The 20,890-nt window shown below is 36.2% G+C and overlaps 1 long non-coding RNA gene across 1 annotated transcript in view; it reads left to right on the top strand.

The window, feature by feature from the left end:
- LOC145255533 (uncharacterized) overlaps positions 1–15,751 on the top strand; it is a 113,755-nt gene extending 98,004 nt beyond the window's left edge. Inside the window, exon 3 of the long non-coding RNA XR_013863859.1 lies at positions 15,539–15,751. This is a non-coding gene — a long non-coding RNA (uncharacterized LOC145255533). The remainder of the gene's footprint in view (positions 1–15,538) is intronic.
- The last annotated feature ends 5,139 nt before the right edge of the window (positions 15,752–20,890 follow it).

Genomic DNA, 20,890 nt, shown 5'->3' with positions numbered 1-20,890 from the left:
CTTTCGAAAATATCGGCGATAAAAACTGCCCCCCTCCCTGTAGAAAAGTGTCCAATTAATGGTGGAGGAATTGATGTTTTTATCTAATTTTTCGATATTTGTCGTCCGAAGGATCGAGCTTCAAAACGATACCAACCTCATGAAAATCCGTCGCCTACGTCAAAAGTTTTAGTCAGACGTACATACATACATACATACATACATACATACATACATACAGTCAAACAGAAAGGTGAGATTTATATTTAAGATTATTGAATTTTTTTTTTTTTTGGATGTGTAATTTGTATATTTTATTTATTTATTTATTTATTTATTTGCGGACTATTGTCCTCATCTTTATTGTTGTTACATGGCGTTTCGGCCAACTATTCCTCTGGCCTTCTGGCGCTTAGGCAAAAAAGGATTAGTTGGCCAAAACGTAATGAGACGACGACAACAACTATGGAAGGCAATAATTACTGAAGATAAAGTTGAAGATTCAGCAATCCTATCCCGTCGTGGTTTACAACCTGACGAAGGCCAGAGGAATAGTTGGCCGAAACGTCGTGAAACATCGACTATAAAAATGAGGATAATAGTCTACAAATGAATAAATAATATATACAAAATTACTCATCTAAAAAAGAATTCAAATAATTAAAATAACAAATGATAACAATAGTCCGAAACATCCAAATAATCAATCTTTATCTAAAAAATTAAGAACCGTAGCAAAAATTTCTATTCCACTATGTTAAGCCTAATTTCTAAACTCTGCTTCGTTCTACCTATATAGCTGGCAACATATTTTAATAATAAATAGAAATAATAAGACTGATGGAAAGAACACCCTTCTTTATGGAAAGTAACAAGCATTGAACCAAAAATAGAATACGAAACTTGGCAGAAAATAGAATCGTTGAATTATATTGAAAATCTGTTTGGCATATGTCGTACTGACATTGCAAACAGATTTCAGGCGAAAATACACATCGATTTGATGCAGCGGTCACGTTGTTTTCTAGACTCTATAAAATGCATTGTAACAGTTCTGCTTAGAAATGTTAGCTGTAAAAAAAAAAACTACTTAAGTTATTAGCTGTAACAATGTGGAACCATCAACTCCGCAATCAGAAAGGTGGTGCAAGCATCGAAAACTAAATAAGAAACAATTGGGATGCTGTTAGTGATAACAGTGATATTGAAAATACTTCTAAAACCTTTTTCGCATTAAACAACACTATATATCATTCAAACACTTTAGTGTTTGAATATAAAGCTTTAGTGTCAGTTTTAGTCATTTACAACTGCTTTAAATTCATGTTTCGACGAAATTTCAAAGAATTATTACACTTTGTAGATCACCTTCTCAGCCATATTGTGAAAAAAAAATCAATTTTCGTTCAATAAAACAAGATTTATGATGAGTTTACTGGTGTTCAAAATCGTAAAAATATATAAGGAAGTGAGCGACGTTTTTTATGACTGCTTTATGATAGCAACCACATTGCTTCAGCGACTACTGTTGCTACTAATTCACTGATGAAAACGTGAAAAAAAAATAATTGGGGGGATTTTATTGAAAGCAGACGAGTGCCATACGGTGTTATTACACTTATTTGTTTACGGGGGGTAAAAAAATAAAACTGAAATTAAACAAAGAACAAGTGAATTTATTGGAAGCCTGGAAAAATCATGGATTACAATAGAAAAATGCGAGCATGAAAAGTAATATGATTAAGCTTGAACATAGAAAAGTAAAGGACTAGTTGTTAAAACTGGAAATGAAAAAGACAAGATATTCTAGTAATAAATATAATACATTTATAACTTAAAATATTGCAAGATTAAGAATTTTTTAAAAATTCAATTCATAACGTTATATAATCTTGTGTCCCCACGACGTAGACACCCTCGACAAACCCGACAGGCAGCTAAATCCCACCTCCACACAGTAGAGATCCCTAGATGTTAAAGATCTTTCTACTCCAGTAGTTTCTTCCCCAGAACCGCTAGACTCTGGAATTCCATTCCAAGTTCCTGCTTCCCCAACTGTACTGATATGCAGAAGTTCAAGTGCAACGTGAACCGACATCTTGCTGCCCAAATCCCAACATAGTGCCCCAGTAGTTGCTGCCCCTGATAGTAGCCCCCTACACCAAAGTGGCAATGCGCCTTGTTTGGGGTGAAAATGTAATAAAAAAAATTAAAAAATTATTTTTTTAATTCTGCAATATTTTAAATTATAAATTTATTATATTGCCACGCCAAAATCCATTATTTCTAGATATTTCTGAAGCACAAAATTTCGCTCAGTTTAATGGTACCACTCCCGTCTTCGTAGGTCTTCAAGTTTTTGAGTTAAAAAATAGAGGTTTTACTTTTGGTACGGTCGTCTTAAAGTGACCCAAAGATAGTTACTACACATTTGTCCGTGATCATATAACAGTTTCCAACTTTTTTACGTAGTACTTTGTATTATTGCATTCCACAAGAGCTTTGAAATAGAGGGTAGACAGGACAGTGTTGCATCGTATCATCATCCTCTCCACACTCGCAAATGGTTGGGCGTTTCGTAACTCCATCTGGTTATAGCAATTTTTTTATCTCTCGCTTCTTGTTCTTAAGTAGCTGAGCGCTTTCCAGCAATTTGCTCGATAGACTAATTCGCAAAAGAATTAATAAAAAAAAAAATAATGATAATGTCGTTTATCAAATTCCGTCTGTGTTTGTTTACAATTTCACGTCAGCTGATAGTTGAGTTTGACAATGAATGCCCTGGAAATATTACTTCTGATTAATGTTTTAGTTTTAAAATATGTAAATGGAGAAATAATTTGCAGCGATTTTAAATAGTACCTCGTCTATCGTAAATCATTATTAATAAGAAAAAAATTAAATTAAATGGTGAGGTACATACGGGCTTTAACAGGGCATCATTCGATCTGTAATCGAATACTCTACCACTGAGCTATATATCCAGATGACAATAATTCTGTTTATTTATTTATTTTTTTTAAGAAGAAAATGTTTTAAGAAGAAATGATTTGCTAAGGTTTTTATTATCTCCCTTGCTGGTGTAACGTATAAAAATTCTCTTATAAAAATTCTCATTTTTTTATCTATAGGAAAAAAACTATTTTTAAGATGAGATTTATTGGATTTTGGATACTTATCGGACGGAATTCTGTACAAAATATATCTAAGAACACTGCCAGACATATGAATTTACTTTGTGTGAAAATTGCAAAAGATAAGCTCAGCTGTTTCGGAACCTGTGTGGAAGGAACTCACACACACACACGCACACACACACGCACACACACGCACACACACAAAGTGATTTTTATATTATAGTAGAGATGAAGATGGAAAAATACTTCTCATAGATGAGTCCAAAATTAATCAACGCAGTTCACAATCTCGAACAATCTTAGAACTTCCACAATGTCCCTCATCTTTCAGCTGGTAAATATTCATGCGCTATTATTTGTGAGAAAAATGAATTTTAGGCCAACTAGTATCGAAATAACAATTCATAACTAAAGTCGGTACTTTGGTAGTTAGGTAGCTTGTGGCGATACTATAAGGCATTTATAGCTTTCCCTTGTTTCAACTAATACATATCATTTACAGACCGTAATGAAAGTGTGGGGAGGAGAGGGTCGTGAACAAGGGCAGATAACTGCAACAAATCATAACCCGTTTGCGCATGCCTACATTCCAATTTTCGCTTACGCCTTTCCCTGCTTTTTTTAAAAATAATTCTGTCTCGTAATGTTTCCCAATACATAAATAGCTAAAGAGCCTTATTGAATATGAGCAGCCGTTCTCTCGTGTGAGCATACCCCCTCGCTTTACTATTCTAGGGGGGGGGGAGCTTCGTAGAGGGTGTTGTAGCGGTGGTGGGGCTGATTTTGGTGCGTGTTACACGAAGCGAGAAAAGATATCAGTCAACGTATAGTTTAAGATCAAGGGAGAGCACCGTTTATCCCCTTCCCACCCTACGTCATCACGTGTGGTGCATTGTACGGGGATTAAGCCGGTACGCATGCCTACAGCTCATGCGTCTGTAGGTAAACGTCTATTTTTACTTACGTAAGTTTCAAAGTTTTTACGCAAACCATAATTTATGTTACATAAGAACTAGAAAGATACCCATTCCCGGACGGGTAACAATAATTCCTTGAGCAGAACAGCTCTGCACGCATTAATGTGGTTCTTTTTCGTTATTGTAGTGAAATCCCAAAATGAAAACACTGAATTCCAGTTACAACCACTGGTGTCTACCTAATCGTCATGTCGAAATTGGTAACATAACCAAACATTTCGAAAAACGATGAGGTAAAAAATTAATTATTAATGAAAAAAGAAAGCTGCTGCGAAGGTGGGCTCTCTCTCTCTCTCTCTCTCTCTCTCTCTCTCTCTCTCTCTCTCTCTCTCTCTCTTACCGTGCTAGAAAACTACTTAGGCCTGAAAGTATCCTGTACCTCTACAAGGCCACAATTCGCCCATGTACGGAGTATTGTTGTCACATTTGGGCTGGTGCATCTGCTACTAATCTCTCACTCCTGGACAGGGTTCAAACGAGAGTCACCAAACTGAAATATCCTAAACTGTCATCTAAGCTTCAGCCTCTGTCTTATCGATGAAATGTTGCATCCCTCTGCCTGTTCTACAAGTATTTTAATAGTGAATGTTCTGACGAACTACAAGCACTTGTACCCCTTGACGTTCATACCCCGACAAGCCCGGTAAGTAGCTAAATCCCACCCTTATTCAGGAGAGATTTCTGGGTTTAAGAAAACCTTCTACTCTAATAGTTTCTTCCCAAAAATTGCTAAATTTTGGAACTCCCTTCGGAGATTCTGCTTTCCCAACTGCACTGACGTGCAGAAGTTCAAGTGTAATGTGAACAGACATTTTGCTGCTCATCTCCCTTCATAATACCCCTGCAACTTATGTCCCCTACTTTAAAGTGGCATCGTTCCTTGTTTGGGATAAAATTTCAATAAAAAAAAGAATAAAAAATTGATTTATAAATTATGATCAAAAATTAATGTTCATGGGTCAAAAACAGTGTAAACCTTCTTGAAGAGAGAGTTGCCGCTTTTTGTGCCCTCAAATATCTGGTTCTGTAGCTCGCCAGATTTGAAAATTTTCGACTATTGGTCATCAGGTGATGGTGAGAAAGTCTCTAATGCTCGTGCCCATAACAGTGTGACCTCCCTGAAGACCTCCATAAGGCGAGCACCCCGCGCTATAAAGAAAGAGTGAGCTGTCAAGACCTCCCGTGCATTTAGGACACGCATTAAGGCCTCTATTCGCCCATTTATCGAGTATTGCTGTCACATTTGGGTTGGTGCATCTGCTACTTGTCTCTCGCTCCTAGACAAGGTTCAAAAGAGAGTCGCCAATCTGATAGGCACTGAACTGGCATATAAGCTTCAGCCTCTGTCCCATCGACGTAATGTTGCATCCCTCTGCCTGTTCTACAAGTATTTTTATGGTGAATGCTCTGGCGAACTGCAGACACTTGTGCCCCCACGACGTAGACACCCTCGACAAACCCGACAGGCAGCTAAATCCCACTCCCACACAGTAGTGATCCCTAGATGTAAAAGATCTTTCTACTCCAGTAGTTTCTTCCCCAGAACCGCTAGACCCTGGAATTCCATTCCAGGTCCCTGCTTCCCCAACTGTACTGACAGACAGAAGTTCAAGTGTAACGTGAACCGGCATCTTGCTACCCAAATCCCTACATAGTACCCCATTAGTTGTTGCCCCTGATAGTAGCCCCCTACACCAAAGTGGCTATGCGCCTTGTTTGGGGTGAAAATGTAATTAAAAAAAGTTGTGGACGCAGATGGGTGCATTGAATAAAATGTAAGTATTTGTATTTAAGAATCAGTAAAATAAATTTCTTACTTTCCCTTCTTTATCAAAATTTAAAGTTTAAGATCTCAACGGCCAATTTATCGTTTTTTTTTTAATACAGTGATCACCACTTATCAAGGCCCGGAAGCCACTCAGGGATAAGGGTTATTGCAAGTACATTACGTTAGTGTGGAGATTTGATGAAGTGTTTACTTAAGGGGGCGGTTCATTAGGAATTTGTTAACATTGGACTTGAAGACATCCAAGTTGTAGTCCGGTGGGAAGCAGGCAGACGGAACATAGTTCCACAGGCGTGCAGTTCTAAGAAAGAAGCTTTGTTCATGGAATCCGCGTTTTGATTTAGGCATAGATAAAGAGTGGGGGAAATTTTTCACAGTGGATTCAGCTAGACGTGTGTTTTTCGTGAAAGATTGGCGAGGGGAGAACCAGAGATTGGAGTTCAGACGAGCACCTGCCATGGAAATAACGATAAAACAAGGATAGGCTCGCAACGTCTCTTCTGTAGGAGAGAGATTGCAGGGTAGAGAAAAGGGCATCCTCCACTAAGCCACGAAGTCTATTTTGTACTCTGTCAAGGTGTAACGAAGGCGGGCGACACCGGATAACCTTGCTTCCTAGGTTGAGGGTGAGTGGGATGGAGCTGGGCGAGAGGTCTCAGTCCCATCTCGTGAGAAACCAACGAATTGTCATCGGGTGACAAGAAAATTATTTGGAGTTCAAAAGGGCCAGATTAAAGATAAGCCAGATGTCGGGTTGGCGAGGAAAACGCAAGGAGGTCTGGGAAGGGTCGACGAGTAAAGTCGACGATCCGAGTGTAAATGATAACATGATTCACTTAAACCAACAAGTTGGAGGTGATGAGAGAGAAAGAACAAACCCCGAAAACAATTGAATTAGTCATTCTAATTTTAAGGGACCAAATTGGTTAAATGCCTAGACAGATAACTAATTCTCGGAATTGAATCTAGAGGGGGTCGGTTGGGAAGGAGAGAGAGAGAGAGAGAGAGAGAGAGAGAGAGAGAGAGAGAGAGAGAGAGAGAGAGAGAGAGAGATAGAGAGAGAGAGAGAGAAAGAATTATGATTACCCGTCGAATAGAGAAATTGGGTCGACTACAGAAGGAAGGGGAGGATGACGTTTAATAAAACTACTGCGCAAATAGACGACAAGGGAGAATCGGACAGTCTGACGAACAGAGAAGTTGGGAAGCCACGCGTGCCGCCAGCCTCTTCTAATTAAGACGAAGAGAACTAACAAGACCACCACTTAGAGTTTTGTAAAATACACTGTGGGGGTTGCATTCCAAGCCTGACGAAAGTATAAGTGACGAGCCAAGCCTTATTGTATACCGAATCACTAAATGAACAGCCTAAAACTATCCTCATCGTTGTTGATTGTTTCCATTTATACTTGTGAAGACTGCCTTTCGATTTCAGCATAACCAAACTTGACTTTCCAGCCGTCGCAGACAGAGAGAGACGGCCACCGACGAGAAGACGATCACGACAGAAATTACCAAGAATTCCCGATTAGGCGTTACAACACTAGACGGCCAGATACCAACGTCCAATTCGGAGAGACTCAGTAGCAGAGGGAGAGAGACGGATGCTTGTGCGGGGTCCGAGGCTCGAAGGAGCGAAAATATAGCCAACCGTCCGTAGGGTTAGTGCGCATCGTTTTTCACCGTGCAATCGCGACCCCTGCGAGGGAGAAAGGGTTATAAAGGCAGGATAGGCTGTTTTTAGCAGCTCCTGCCCAGATATGGCAACAGTATTCCATCCTTGGGCGTACTTGGCTTTTATATAGATAGAGAATTGCATCAGTAGTGAGATATCTTCTGGAGCGGTAGAAGGATCCCACCATCTTTCCAGTGACCTTGGCAACCGACTTGATGTACGTATTCCATTTCAGATCAGGAGTAAAGGTCAAACCCAGAAGCTTGTCAAAACACGGGGCATCTCGCAGACGAGAGCCATCCATCCCAATTGATGTCAGATGGGGATCAGAGCGTTGATGATGTAAGGATGCATTAAAGGTAACCAGCCACATCTTCCCCCACTGAACCACGCGCTTGAGATCAGAGGAGAGAGAATTAGAGAGAACTTTGTCATTTACAGCCTTTGATGTGTTGGCGTAGATGGTCGTGTCATCAGCATAGATGTCAACGAATGATTTAAGTATGTGTTTAGGGAGGTCATTGATGTAGATCAGGAAGAGAGTTGGGCCCAGTATTGACCCCTGAGGGACTCCAGCATTTATATTGCAGGCTTTCGATTTTTGTCCATCTACCACTACTCTTATGGGCCTATCGGAGAGAAATGATTTAATGATTGAGAAAACATTTCCAGTTATACCGTAGCTGGAAACCTTGTGAGGTAGACCCTTATGCCATACCTTGTCGAAGGCCTTTGATATGTCAAGAGCAATTGCCCTAGGTAGGAAGCCTTTGTCAAGAGATTCACTAATCCTGTGAGATATAACCGTCAGCACATCTGCGGTAGATCTTGCAGAGCGGAAACCATATTGTGTGTCACTAAGAAGGTTGTTTCTGCTGAGGTGGTTGACTATTTATCTATTTAATATGGATTCCAGCAACTTACTCATGACACACAAGAGACTTATTGGTCTGTACTGAGAGGGATATGACTTATTACCTGAATTCTTAAATACAGTACAAACTGATGAGGTCTTCCAGGGAGTCGGAAAGCACTTCTCCTTAAGGCAGCGCTTAAATAGTTTCGTAAGTATGCAAGCAAGTTCTGGTTGAAGCTTTTTTAACACTATAATTGGGATGCCATCAGGGCCAGTCGCTTTACTGGAATCTAGGTTCTTGATTAGCTTGGCGCCCTCATGCACAGATATTTGTATGTTACCTAGTTTGTTCTGTGTTATAGGAGGAAATATGGGGAGTTGATGGCCTTCGTCGCATAGGGTAGAATTAGCTGCAAAGTTCTTTGCAAATAGTTTGGCCTTGTCTGACGCTGACGAGATGACCTCTGGTCCATTGATAATGGTTGGGATAGAACGCACACTTCTGTTCAGGATCCTATTTGTTATTTGCCAAAACTGGTGGGAACCAAGCCACTGATCAGCTACCTTGGATTTAACAGACTGGGCATATAGCTCTCTTGCATTTTTTATTACTCTTTTACAGTGGTTGATGGCAGTCCTGAAAGCAGCTTTAGTCTCCTTGCATCTATTACGTTGGTAGCTATGGAAAAAGTGATTTCTGTGCGCAATACCAGCAGCTCATTCTGGGGAGAACCATGGCTGGCTATTAGGTTTTTGTTGGAATTTTTTAGATGGTATGAATTGGTCTATGCCTACAATTAACCATTCGATCAGATCTGATACTATAGAGGACACTTCCTTTTTAAACATGGAGTGCAGAGGTAAATCAAATATGAATGTACGGAAGCTATCCCAGTCAGCCATAGAGTATCGGTATACAGTACGGTGGAGGGGTACGTCTGGGGGCTTCTTACATTTCGTTTTTATCTTAACTGATACGACGGAGTGGTCGGAGGATCTTAGACGAGAATGAACGGAACATGAACATAGCTCAAGAAAAGTTGAGAGAAAAAGTTCTAGGAGGCTTGCATATTGACCGGGTGTATCGGGCACACGGGTGGGTTCGCGAACAATCTGAGTAAGGTCATAAGCAATGGCAAAATCATGACAAAACCTCCCCTCATCATCTGTCTTATTTGAATGGGTCAGCCTTTCCACGTTATGGACGTTGAAGTCACCACAGATGTGGATGTTAGCCGAGGGATGTGCAGACAGTATGTGGTCTATTTTCTCATATATGCTCTTAAAGATAGTATCTCCGCTCTCTCTCTCTCTCTCTCTCTCTCTCTCTCTATATATATATATATATATATATATATATATATATATATATATATATATATATATGCAAGGGGTTGGTTGCGGGAAAGTGTTTTTTCAATAAGATCTAGAAATTTCTTGCCAAGTTTTGTTTTTAACATTTGATTGTATGGGGTCGTATACCAAATTATAGTTCTTTTTCTTCAATTTTTAATTTTATTATAGTTATTGGTGTTTTGTTGCTTATATTTGATATCGATATTTTTGTATCTACTATTTTTAGGGCTGTTTTCGTAGATATTGGTTGACCTGTTAAATGCATTTTCATCGCTTGAGTTATTACTGAGTCTATATATATATCGTCTGCCTTAAACCACTAGCCTAGTTCTAAAACAGATTCTTTGTTCGATAAAATGCATGCCCATTGGCAGATAGGAAGGGGCGCGGTGGATACTAGAAAGCTGATTTGCTAACTAAAATCCTCAACATATATAAAAACGAAAAACAACCACAGAATTCGCGCATAAGCCTGCCGAATCCTATAGTGGATGAAACGCCGAATATTCAGTGTAGCTTAATCGCCATATATATTTTATAAATTACTATATATATATATATATATATATATATATATATATATATATATATATATATATATATATATTTAATCAAAGAAAAAAAAACGGGCAGGTGGAATTGTTAAAATTTTCCTTAAGACCTTATCGTCTGACCCTCTAAGAGGAAACGTCAGAATGATAAATTAAAAACTAAGAATCGAATGAGAAAAGAGGGAAATTGGTTTCAGTTGGAAAACCAGTGAGAGAAAAAAAAAATATATATATATATATATATATATATATATATATATATATATATATATATATATATATAATTCTCACTGTTCAGGTGGTTTTAAATCAGTAAATATTTCCAACTGATGTTTCAAAATCTTTTGTCTAATTCGATTCTTAGTTTTTAATTTATCATTCTGACGTTTCCTCTTAGAGGGTCAGACGATAAGGCCTTAAGGAAAATTTTAACAATTCCACCTGCCCGTTTTTTTGTTTCTTTGATTAAACTATGTTTCCTCTAAAATTTCTCCTTCCATTTTGCTGTACCAACGAGTTTCTTAAAAGGGCTGACATAATTATTTACTATTATACACTAGTGTTTAATCCGGCGTATAAGGTGACCGTCAGATAAGACGAGGTACAAAATTGAAGCAAATTCTAATAAATTTATCATAAATCGGTTGTATAAGACGACTGCTAAATCACGAAACCATATTTGTTTAGCGTAGACTAGAGATTGCAATACCCGGTATCTTATGAGATATTGGTTTTTACAAATGATTTTTTAACTTTAAGGGTCGTCTTATACGTCTTATGATCAGTTTATTAGTTTAAATGAACTTCTACAGAGTTATAGATATATAAATAAAAAAACTATTTAATTTCATATCAAGAATCGCAATTTTTGCATCAATATAATGAGTACAGTTTTTTGTGAAAGTTTTTTTTTTAAATTGCATTCTTAGTGCTTTATTTTCCTCCATTTTTCAAAATCCGTTTTGATAACGATGTTACGTTATTGTATATTCAATTTCCCAACGTCATCTGTTGGTCATCGTAGATCGATTAATAATAAAATGAGATTTCGAAATGGAAACCAAACATTATTATCCAGATATATTTAGAAAATAATAGAAAAGCAACCACTTACTTGAAAGAAATAACAGAACAGTTGGATACAGAAAAAAAGCTAAAAGCAAATAAAGCCTTTGTCTCAATGAGAAAATATAACGATATTATTCGAGAATAGAGAGAAGCTATTAAACAAGAGAGTGACACGATTAAGCAACTTGCTGCTTTACTTGATTAAAGAATACAGAATAATCACGTTGGGACCCGTTCTCGTTAAATCAACGAAGGTAAGCAACGCTAAGTCGACCTAGTACAAGATGGGTGACTATTTTGGTATACCAGTGCTGTACACCGGAGAGGCAGGCCTCGTTAGTTCTGGTACACAACTTCCCCAGTGGTAATGACTCAAAATAATCGGTTTTTAAAACTAATTTACTTCCAAGGTAGATAGTCTCTGCTTATCACTCGGCTTTCAAACTACTTCTTTGCATATTAACCAGGGGGAGAGGTGCTATCACAGGAACTCATCAGAGACACTCTGTTGCTAGTCTCATTTCCTGACAAGGGCAATGAGCGCTATCTCTCGCTTCTCCTTAATTACCTTCCCCTATTACTAGGCATTTTGGGTTTGCTTGATTACCTTATATGTTCACGCGATTAGACTGGGGCACCCTTTTCTGTCGAGTTTGATGGTTACACGTTTGACAGTTTGTCTGGTTGCTGTTTTTCCGACTGACAATTCTAACACTCTCTCAAGCTTCGGCGCTTTTAACGATTTTAAAGGATTTTAATCGACTTTTTAAATAGATTCACTAAACACAATTTTTATATTAATCAATCGCCTGATGACGACTCATGGAAGTCGAAAACGTTCGCGACTATGGCAATTTTTTTTTTTTTTACACTCGAACTGAACGTTTGAACATTTCCCGCCAAATGGAAAAAAACGGATTGCAAGAAAAGCAAACAAGAATTATCCTTGCTGTTCATCGAAACATGCATAAGAGATAAAATGCTGCCCATTGTTTATAAACGAAGCGGTTAGGGCACTGTAAAAGGTTGGACGGATGTTTGCTTAAATAGATATTTGGAGAGATTATTTACGGGCGCCGCTCCCGTGGGTAGAACTGCTGACTGACAACGCGATGGTTCTAGGTTCAATCCTCGGTTTGGGAGAGGTGCTAGTCTAACAACACTGATGAGCTGTGATACAATGAAACATGACTATATGTCGACTATATATATATATATATATATATATAATGTGTTTTCTCCTTTATGCACATTTAATTAAAGAGCAGAGATCACTTTTGTTTGTTTCTCTTACAATCCATAATTTTCTTTTTGACGAGTAGTTTCCGAATTTTCTGTTCGAGTGTAAAAAGAAATTTGCCGTATTCGCGAACGTCATACGTCAATTTTTTTTTTTTTTACACTCGAACATATTTAAATTTGAGTTCAGCACCATGCAAAACTGCTAAATAGACATACACAGAAAATTTTGGACAAATATGGTAAGACAGTCCCGAAAATTGAGTGTTTTTATTAGCCCTAAAAGAACCCCTGGCGCACACCCAGCAGTTATCGCGAAGTATAGACAAACAAAATTATATAGAAATCAGTTAGTTAAAACTTTTCATAGAGTTTTATAAAAATCCAAGGCATCAATTTATTTTATGAAGCAGAAAAGTGTCAAGTTAAGCCATTTTAAACACCATCAAACTTAGCTACAGTTGCGGCAATACTTAGAAAAGATAATAAAAAAACATAATAAAAAATTTTAAGCAACGACACAGTACACAATTTAGGGAACATGGTAACAAAAACGTAACATGTATTAATAATTAATAATAAATCCAAATTCCCCCTTAAGGGAAAATGTCTCACAACCTCTGTAATTTATCAAGCAAATATTAGGGACAAGGAAGACTCTACCACTTACAAATCCTACATCGGCCAAACTAGTAAACAGAGATACACAGGCCACAAAAGCTCTTTCCTAAACCCAAATTACAAAGATAAGACATCATTAGGTACATACTACAATGATCTAACGAGTAAAAATTTGACACCTATTGTTGACTGGCACATCCTAAAAGAGCAAAAACTTGCCAGTCACTAAGTTCACCTTGCCTTCTTTGCTTAAATGAAAAACTATTTATCACAAAATTTAAAGATAGGGATAAACTCTTAAATAAGAAACAAGAAACCTCCATAAATTGCAGACATTACAAATCGCATCTGCTCTCTCACTTGCGAATTACTCCCCAATATATTCAACTCCAACACGACCCATATGCAATATCCGACAGTTGAACACCTACACATCCTAACTTTCTCAGGTCCAACATTCACGAAATCCAAAACTACACATTTCCTGAGTAAAACCATGCATAAAAAAATAAAAATAAATAAATAAATAAGGCTAAATTTAACCACCATAAGTTTATAAATTACATATGTCCTGAATTTTGCAATTACCGTCATGAAAAAATTCTTTAATAAATTTACTAATACACAAATTAATGAATAAACATTAATGGAATAGACGAAAGAGGAATTAATATTGGGGAGGTCCAAAAATAACCGATTTTGTTGAAGTAAGATAAAACAAAGCTATTAAATGATGCCACCTTCTCTTATACTTTTCTTAGTCCCTCTTCCTTCTTCCCCATTCCATCACCCCCTACCACCTTCCTTCCTTTCTCTTTTATACGCCTCTAACCCCCTTTCCCTCTCTTCAACCGTTCACTGGAAGCCCAGACAACATTCAACAGACCCGGGTAAATTCCTAACCTCTTTCCAGATATAAGCATATTAAATTGAAATAAACTTTTTAAAAAAGAGAATTTTATGAGACATTGACTCTTGAAGGTCTCAGACATGGACGAACGAGCAGCCTCTCGTTTGTTAAAGATAACATCGATATAGCCCTAGATTTAGAACCAAATCCCCTCAACCCACAAACTCTAACCCCTAACACCAACACGAAAATGAATAAAGTCACCGATAAATAAGTAAATAAAGAGATACGAGAATGAATAAACTAATAAATTCACACCCAATTAAACCCTGTTCTTCACACTCATGATAAAAAAGCCTTCTTTTGCTAAGGATAGATTTTCGCTCTTCATTTTGAATTCCGTTTTCCAAAATAAGGGTTGTTGCCAGATGAGGTCTCTAGTTAGTAAATACTAGTAGACCGAAACATGTTCATGACCGTGTAGCAACAAACTGCTGCTTATGTAAAGACAAATGTAACCTGCTCTACTTCTGTATTGAGCACTCTTGTATGAACCTCGTAATATTTCACTGGTTACCCTACCTTTGGAAAATAGCAACCTCAAATTATATATATATATATATATATATATATATATATATATATATATATATGTATGTATGTATGTATTGAGTAAAATGATTGATAATTTATAATTAAATTCAAAATTCAAAATCGGTTTCAAAGGAAGAACAAACAAAATCAATAAATTGTACGATCATTTCGGAAACGATGTTTTTATTGAGACAGACAATACGTCTTGGACAAAAATTTTATTTGATTTTATAAAACAAATCTTCTCCTCAGCAAAAAGAGTGGGCGAGTGTTTAAAGACACCAAAAATGAAGCTAGCATTTTTTTAAGTAAGGCCAATATACCTTTTATTTGTCCGCCTTTAAAACCCGTAAGTATTCATTTGGGATGTTGTTAAATGTAGTTTCTGAATGGTTGAAATTCTTATATATATATATATATATATATATATATATATATATATATATATATATATATATATATATATATAAAGTTAAGGAACATAATATATATTTTCAGAAGTTTAGATAAGGTACCGGTACTATTGGTTTAAAACTTGGAAATAGGGACTCGTTTGAGGTCCCAATATCACTCTCTCTAGTTGATCTATCTTATAACCGGAAAGTGGAAATATATACATACATTTAAAGATCACGTTCTTACAAGAAACCAAAAACGAAAAGAATAAGAAAAGGAAAAGAACCCCCCCCACTTACACCCAATATGGCTCTGCCATTAATAATTTTGATAAATATAAACTACTTATCGCGTCACCTATAAAAAAATCTGGTTTATTAATTAATCAAATTTAATTTTTTATTTATTTATTTTTATTTTATTTATTTATTTATTTATTTATTTATTTTGCAGATCTGAAACAGAACTGTCTATATCCCAATTTATCCGCAATACAGTCCAAGGGAGACACATTTTAAAAGCCTGATCGGCTCTACAAAAACTTTTAAAATCGGATATTTGCAAACCCAATACCAACGGATAATAATTATTTTATTTATATCATACTATATTTTACACTATTCAATGGCCTATCTTATCTAAGCTTACGAAAATGAAAATATTAATATTAAGCTCATATTTTGAAAAAAAAATTACTTATGATAGAGCATTATGCTGAAATTCTTTTTACCCCAAAATATAACTAAGTATATATATATATATATATATATATATATATATATATATATATATATATATATATACTGTTTTAGCAAAAATCAAGACTTCAAAGATAGCAACAAATAGTGTATTTCATTGTTAGTTACAATTGTTTAAAGACTATTCGGACAAATTCAAACATTACATCGTTTGAAAATTTTCACAAGAACAGCCGTTCTTCAGAATTATTGAATAAAAGACACTTTTACAATAACACATTATGGAAACCATTTCCCCTATAATGAAAATAAAACAAGCGAAACTATTTTACTTCTATCGCATCCTGGCAAAGTATTGTTTAAAGATTTATATATTTACCTATTTTCGTATCTACAATTAAAAAAAACACACACACACACACACACACACACATATATATATATATATATATATATATATATATATATATATATGCTAGAAAACTACTTACGCCTAACAGTATCCTATACCTCTATAAGGCAACCATTCGCCCATGTATGGAGTACTGTTGTCACATCTGGGCTGGTGCATCTGCTGCTTGTCTCTCGCTCCTGGACAGGGTTCAAAAGAGAGTCGCCAACCTGATATGTCCTGAACTGTCATCTAGGCTTCAACCTCTGTCCCATCGACGAGATGTTGCATCCCTCTGCCTGTTCTACAAATACTTTAATGGTGAATGCTCTGACGAACTGCAAACACTTGTACCTCCCCGACGTAACTACCCCCGACAAACCCGACAAGCTACTAAGTCTCATCCCTTTACAGTAGAGATCCCTAGGTGCAAGAAAGCCTTTTACTCCAATAGTTTCTTCCCCAGAACTGCGGGTCTTTGGAACTCCCTTCCGGGATTCTGCTTTCCCAACTGCAATGATATGCAGAAGTTCAAGTGTAATGTAAACAAATATCTTTCTACTCTTCTCCTTTCATAATGACCCCGCTAATTAAGTCCCTAATAGTAGTCCCCTGCTTCAAAGTGGCACTGTGCCTTGTTTGGGGTGAAAATTGAATAAAAAAAAAATATATATATGTGTGTGTGTGTGTGTGTGTGTGTGTGTGTGTGCAGAAAGCCCGACGTTGCCCAATCATAAAATACGCTTAAATATGATATTTTAATTTATGCAGATTTCGTATTTATCATTATAGAGCCTATTCTCTATGGAGTATTATATTGTGCATAAAAAATATGACTGGAGTGTCCTCAGCTGGAATCGAAACCAAAACATTTAGCGTTCCAGCCTTAGTCGTTACTGTTTGGACTAACCATCAAAATGATAAAAAAAATTGCTGAAAATGAACCGACATTAACTTATGAACGTATATTTGCGCATGCATAGAAAAACATTTTAAGTTGACTTAGGCCTGCCACGTTCCAGTTTTTTTTTGTTTGTTTTTTGTTTTTGTTTTTTTAATCTCTTAGCAGCTATTTCATCGGCTTTTGTATTTTTTATTTCGTTTTATGTATACAACAACGGTCTACAAATATGCAATCATTTGATCGTTCTCGCGACGCTCTGTCATATTGTGTCTTTGGGCAGATGCAGATTGTAAAAAATGGAGACAGATACACAGACATAGTGTGTTTTTAATACCTGCAGGTAGAAGGAGAAAGAGAGTGATACACTCAGACAAAAATAAAAATAAAATACACATTTTTCTTTTTAGCTCTCCCTTATTACAAGAACTGTGACACCAAGGTTGCAAGGTGAGATTGGGAAGACAGAGCCCCACAAGAGGGGCACCCTGGCCTGCAAAATGTGTCTGGCCAGCCCTGTAGGCAATCCTACGGTAAGTGCGCCTCGGGCGATTAGCAATAAACTATCCCCTTTTCAGAGAAGACAAAACCTGGGAGGGTGGACCTCCTAGAACTGCACAAAACTAGCATTATATTGCAATCAGAGGAGGCTGTAACAGAGCGCACATGAGAAAATATTGACAGCAGCAGCCGTTAAAGCACTTATGCAAATTAGCAAGTGTGCACGAGCTTATGTCACAAGTAAATAAAAAGCAAAAAAGACAGAACGTGGTCGAGCAAAGAAAGAAGTTACAACACGGGGAAGATGAACGTAGAAATATGAGGGCGAGAAAGCGATGGCGCTAGGTTGCAAGGAAACAGATTTTTAAAACACACAACGTGGTCAAGAAGAGAACCAAGTTGCGTCTGGGGATGATGGAGGTGTAAATACGAAGGCGAGAAAGCGATTGCTTGCGCCAGCGTAACGTGGCGGGGAATGCGACTTTTAAAAAGCACATATGTGTGTGAAATGACTTTGGAAAAATGATGAAATGCGTTGTTTTGTAAGAACCACGAATAAATGCATTTCATTTACTCTTTAAAAAATGCCAGTCGGACTTTTGTTTCTTTTCTTTTTTGTTATGTTGTAATTGTATCGGAATCGGGAATTTAGTACGGAATCGCTAATTGTATTTGAATCGAGAAAAATATTGGAATCGTCTCAAGACTAATATCCATAGAACTCTACACTCAAGGGGCGAAATTTTGTTGCTAATCGGCTGGGTCGAGAGTATTTACGTTGAGAGAGTATAAGTGTACTGCGTTGGGATCTTGGGAAACTTGTAAAACAAGCACAGGTGTGACACTCTGCGGAGATTTGGCAGGGATTTGAGCTTTGCAGACAGTGCGGGATCTATGAGGTTATAAATTCTTTTTTTTCCCTGTCTTAGAGGAAAAGGTTAATCATTTGTGAACCAGACTAAACCTGGGCGTGAAGAAGCATGAACCGTGTGTAAAATATATTTTCGATGCCTTAAGGAATTAATTTAAGCTAAACACATCAATTTGTTCAAATCTGAAGGCAAACGTAAAACAAAGATGGCCAATGTCTTCTGGGCGAGGTTGTGACGACGAAACGTATTTTTGGTGCGGGTTGCACGAAATGAGAATTCATAGCATCAGTTATGTTGTTACGGTGTTGGATGAGGGCGTAACTTCGACCACCCCTCATTTAACTGAAAAAGTTCGGTTAGGGACGGGGGCAGGAATTAGGTTGATGCGCATGCCTACAGCAGTGTAGTCTTGTGGATCGTAGTTTATTTTTACTTGAGTAAGAAGCCTAATTTGTACGAAAGCCACTGCTTGTATTAAATAAAAGTGCAAAAGGTATTGATATAAATCCATCTGCTTCGTCGTTTCTGCTTTTTCACTTATGCACACTTATGGGTTTCACATATATTACTCTATTATATAATAAATATTATATATATATATATATATATATATATATATATATATATATATATATATGTATGTATATATTCTAGTTCAGAAATAAACTTATGATATATTCATTTGTATCCGTCCAGAAACTAACATCAAAAACAGATTATTATAAGCTCTATCTCCTATTTGGTTTTATCGAGCTTTTACATCTGTCTGAGATAATTTTATAAATATTATTTCTTTAATATTTATAATATACTTTAATTTTACCATCTTGGATCAGTTTGGTAAATTTAATTGTAATTTTTATTATATATATATATATATATATATATATATATATATATATATATATATATATATATATATATATATATATATATATATATATGAGCAAACAGTTAATAAAATATGTTAAAAAACACTTTGAAATGAGTTAAAAACATATTGAATCCGAAAAGGAAACACTAGATAAATGGATAGTCCTTAATCCGCGGAGTTTCGAAGAAATACTTTCCTTCTCATTAGAGGGTAGGACTTAGCAAAATGCGGGATCGGATTTTGCATGCAGAAGTATTTGATGAAACAACAAATAAGTCTAAGATCTTACTTAAAAACAAAATAAGTTAAGCAGAGGGAATATAATGAAGAAAAAGGTGATTACACATGAATGGATGTATATTACGGTTTTTCAATGTTTTCATTGTCTATTCATGAATGCTCTGGAATCGTATAATATCTATTGAGCTTACACACTGATGCTTTTACGACTAAAACTAAATACACACACGCATATATATATATATATATATATATATATATATATATATATATATATATATATATATATATATATATACTGGCAGTATATACAAAACATTACTAGGTTGAAACAATATACGTCGTGTATGGCGTCATCTACTATGACGACATGCATGACGTCATCTTCTATGTCTTCATATATAACAATTTGAACGTACAGACAGAAATACGATTTTATTATAATAGTACCTATTTACTATGCCTCCCCACGGGACAGAGTTAGACACCAGGGTCGTTTTTTAACGTGGAGAAAAGGTACAAAAATAAAAATTGTCTCATTCGTGAAGGATTTCTCCTCCACCGAAAGAGAACAAGAATGTTTTCAAAGAAATTTTCCCGAGTCCAATGTTATATCCATCCTGGTACACTCAAATCAACCAAAAAAATATTACGACTATCAAGTGATACATTGCAACAGTCAATGGTTTAGAAATAATCAGAGAAATGTCTGCCGAATTGGTAAAATATTGACAACTTTTCATTTGTAGACACCCAGACGAGCCAATCCTCGTTAGGAAAACGATAAAGAAATCGAGAATCGCAATAAAAAAATAACATTCAATTGAGATTTAAATTGTACACTTCAGTCGGAGCGACAAAAAGTCGATATCAATTGTCTAGTTATTGCAAGATGACGAACTGAGGCACATCGATCTTTACGCATATACGTTTTTATTGATAAACAAAAGTTGGCATAATCATATTTTACTGACAAAGTCACACACACACACACACATATATATATATATATATATATATATATATATATATACATAGAAAAAGAAATCCAGCAGAGTGCTTAATTATAAGGAAAATTCGAAAATAAGAGGGTATTTAGAGATGAGTATTGGCTGACGAGAGTTTGACATGGGTATCTAAAACGGTCCTAATTATCGGGTTTTAAACCGACGGTACCAATGATTTGTCTCAACTAAAATATTTCTGTAAACAAAATATATATATATATATATATATATATATTTGCATAAATAAACCGACCATAACCAGGACAAATATGAGGGAGATAGCACGCTTAAGTACTTTTAACGATTTTAAACGATTTTAAT

This window comes from Euprymna scolopes, chromosome 31 (genome assembly GCF_053919585.1).
Source record: "Euprymna scolopes isolate OS-2025 chromosome 31, ASM5391958v1, whole genome shotgun sequence".
Taxonomy (NCBI): Eukaryota; Metazoa; Mollusca; class Cephalopoda; order Sepiida; family Sepiolidae; genus Euprymna; species Euprymna scolopes.
The sequence above is the reverse complement of the archived record's forward strand: the minus strand, read 5'-3'. Positions and strand labels throughout refer to the sequence as shown.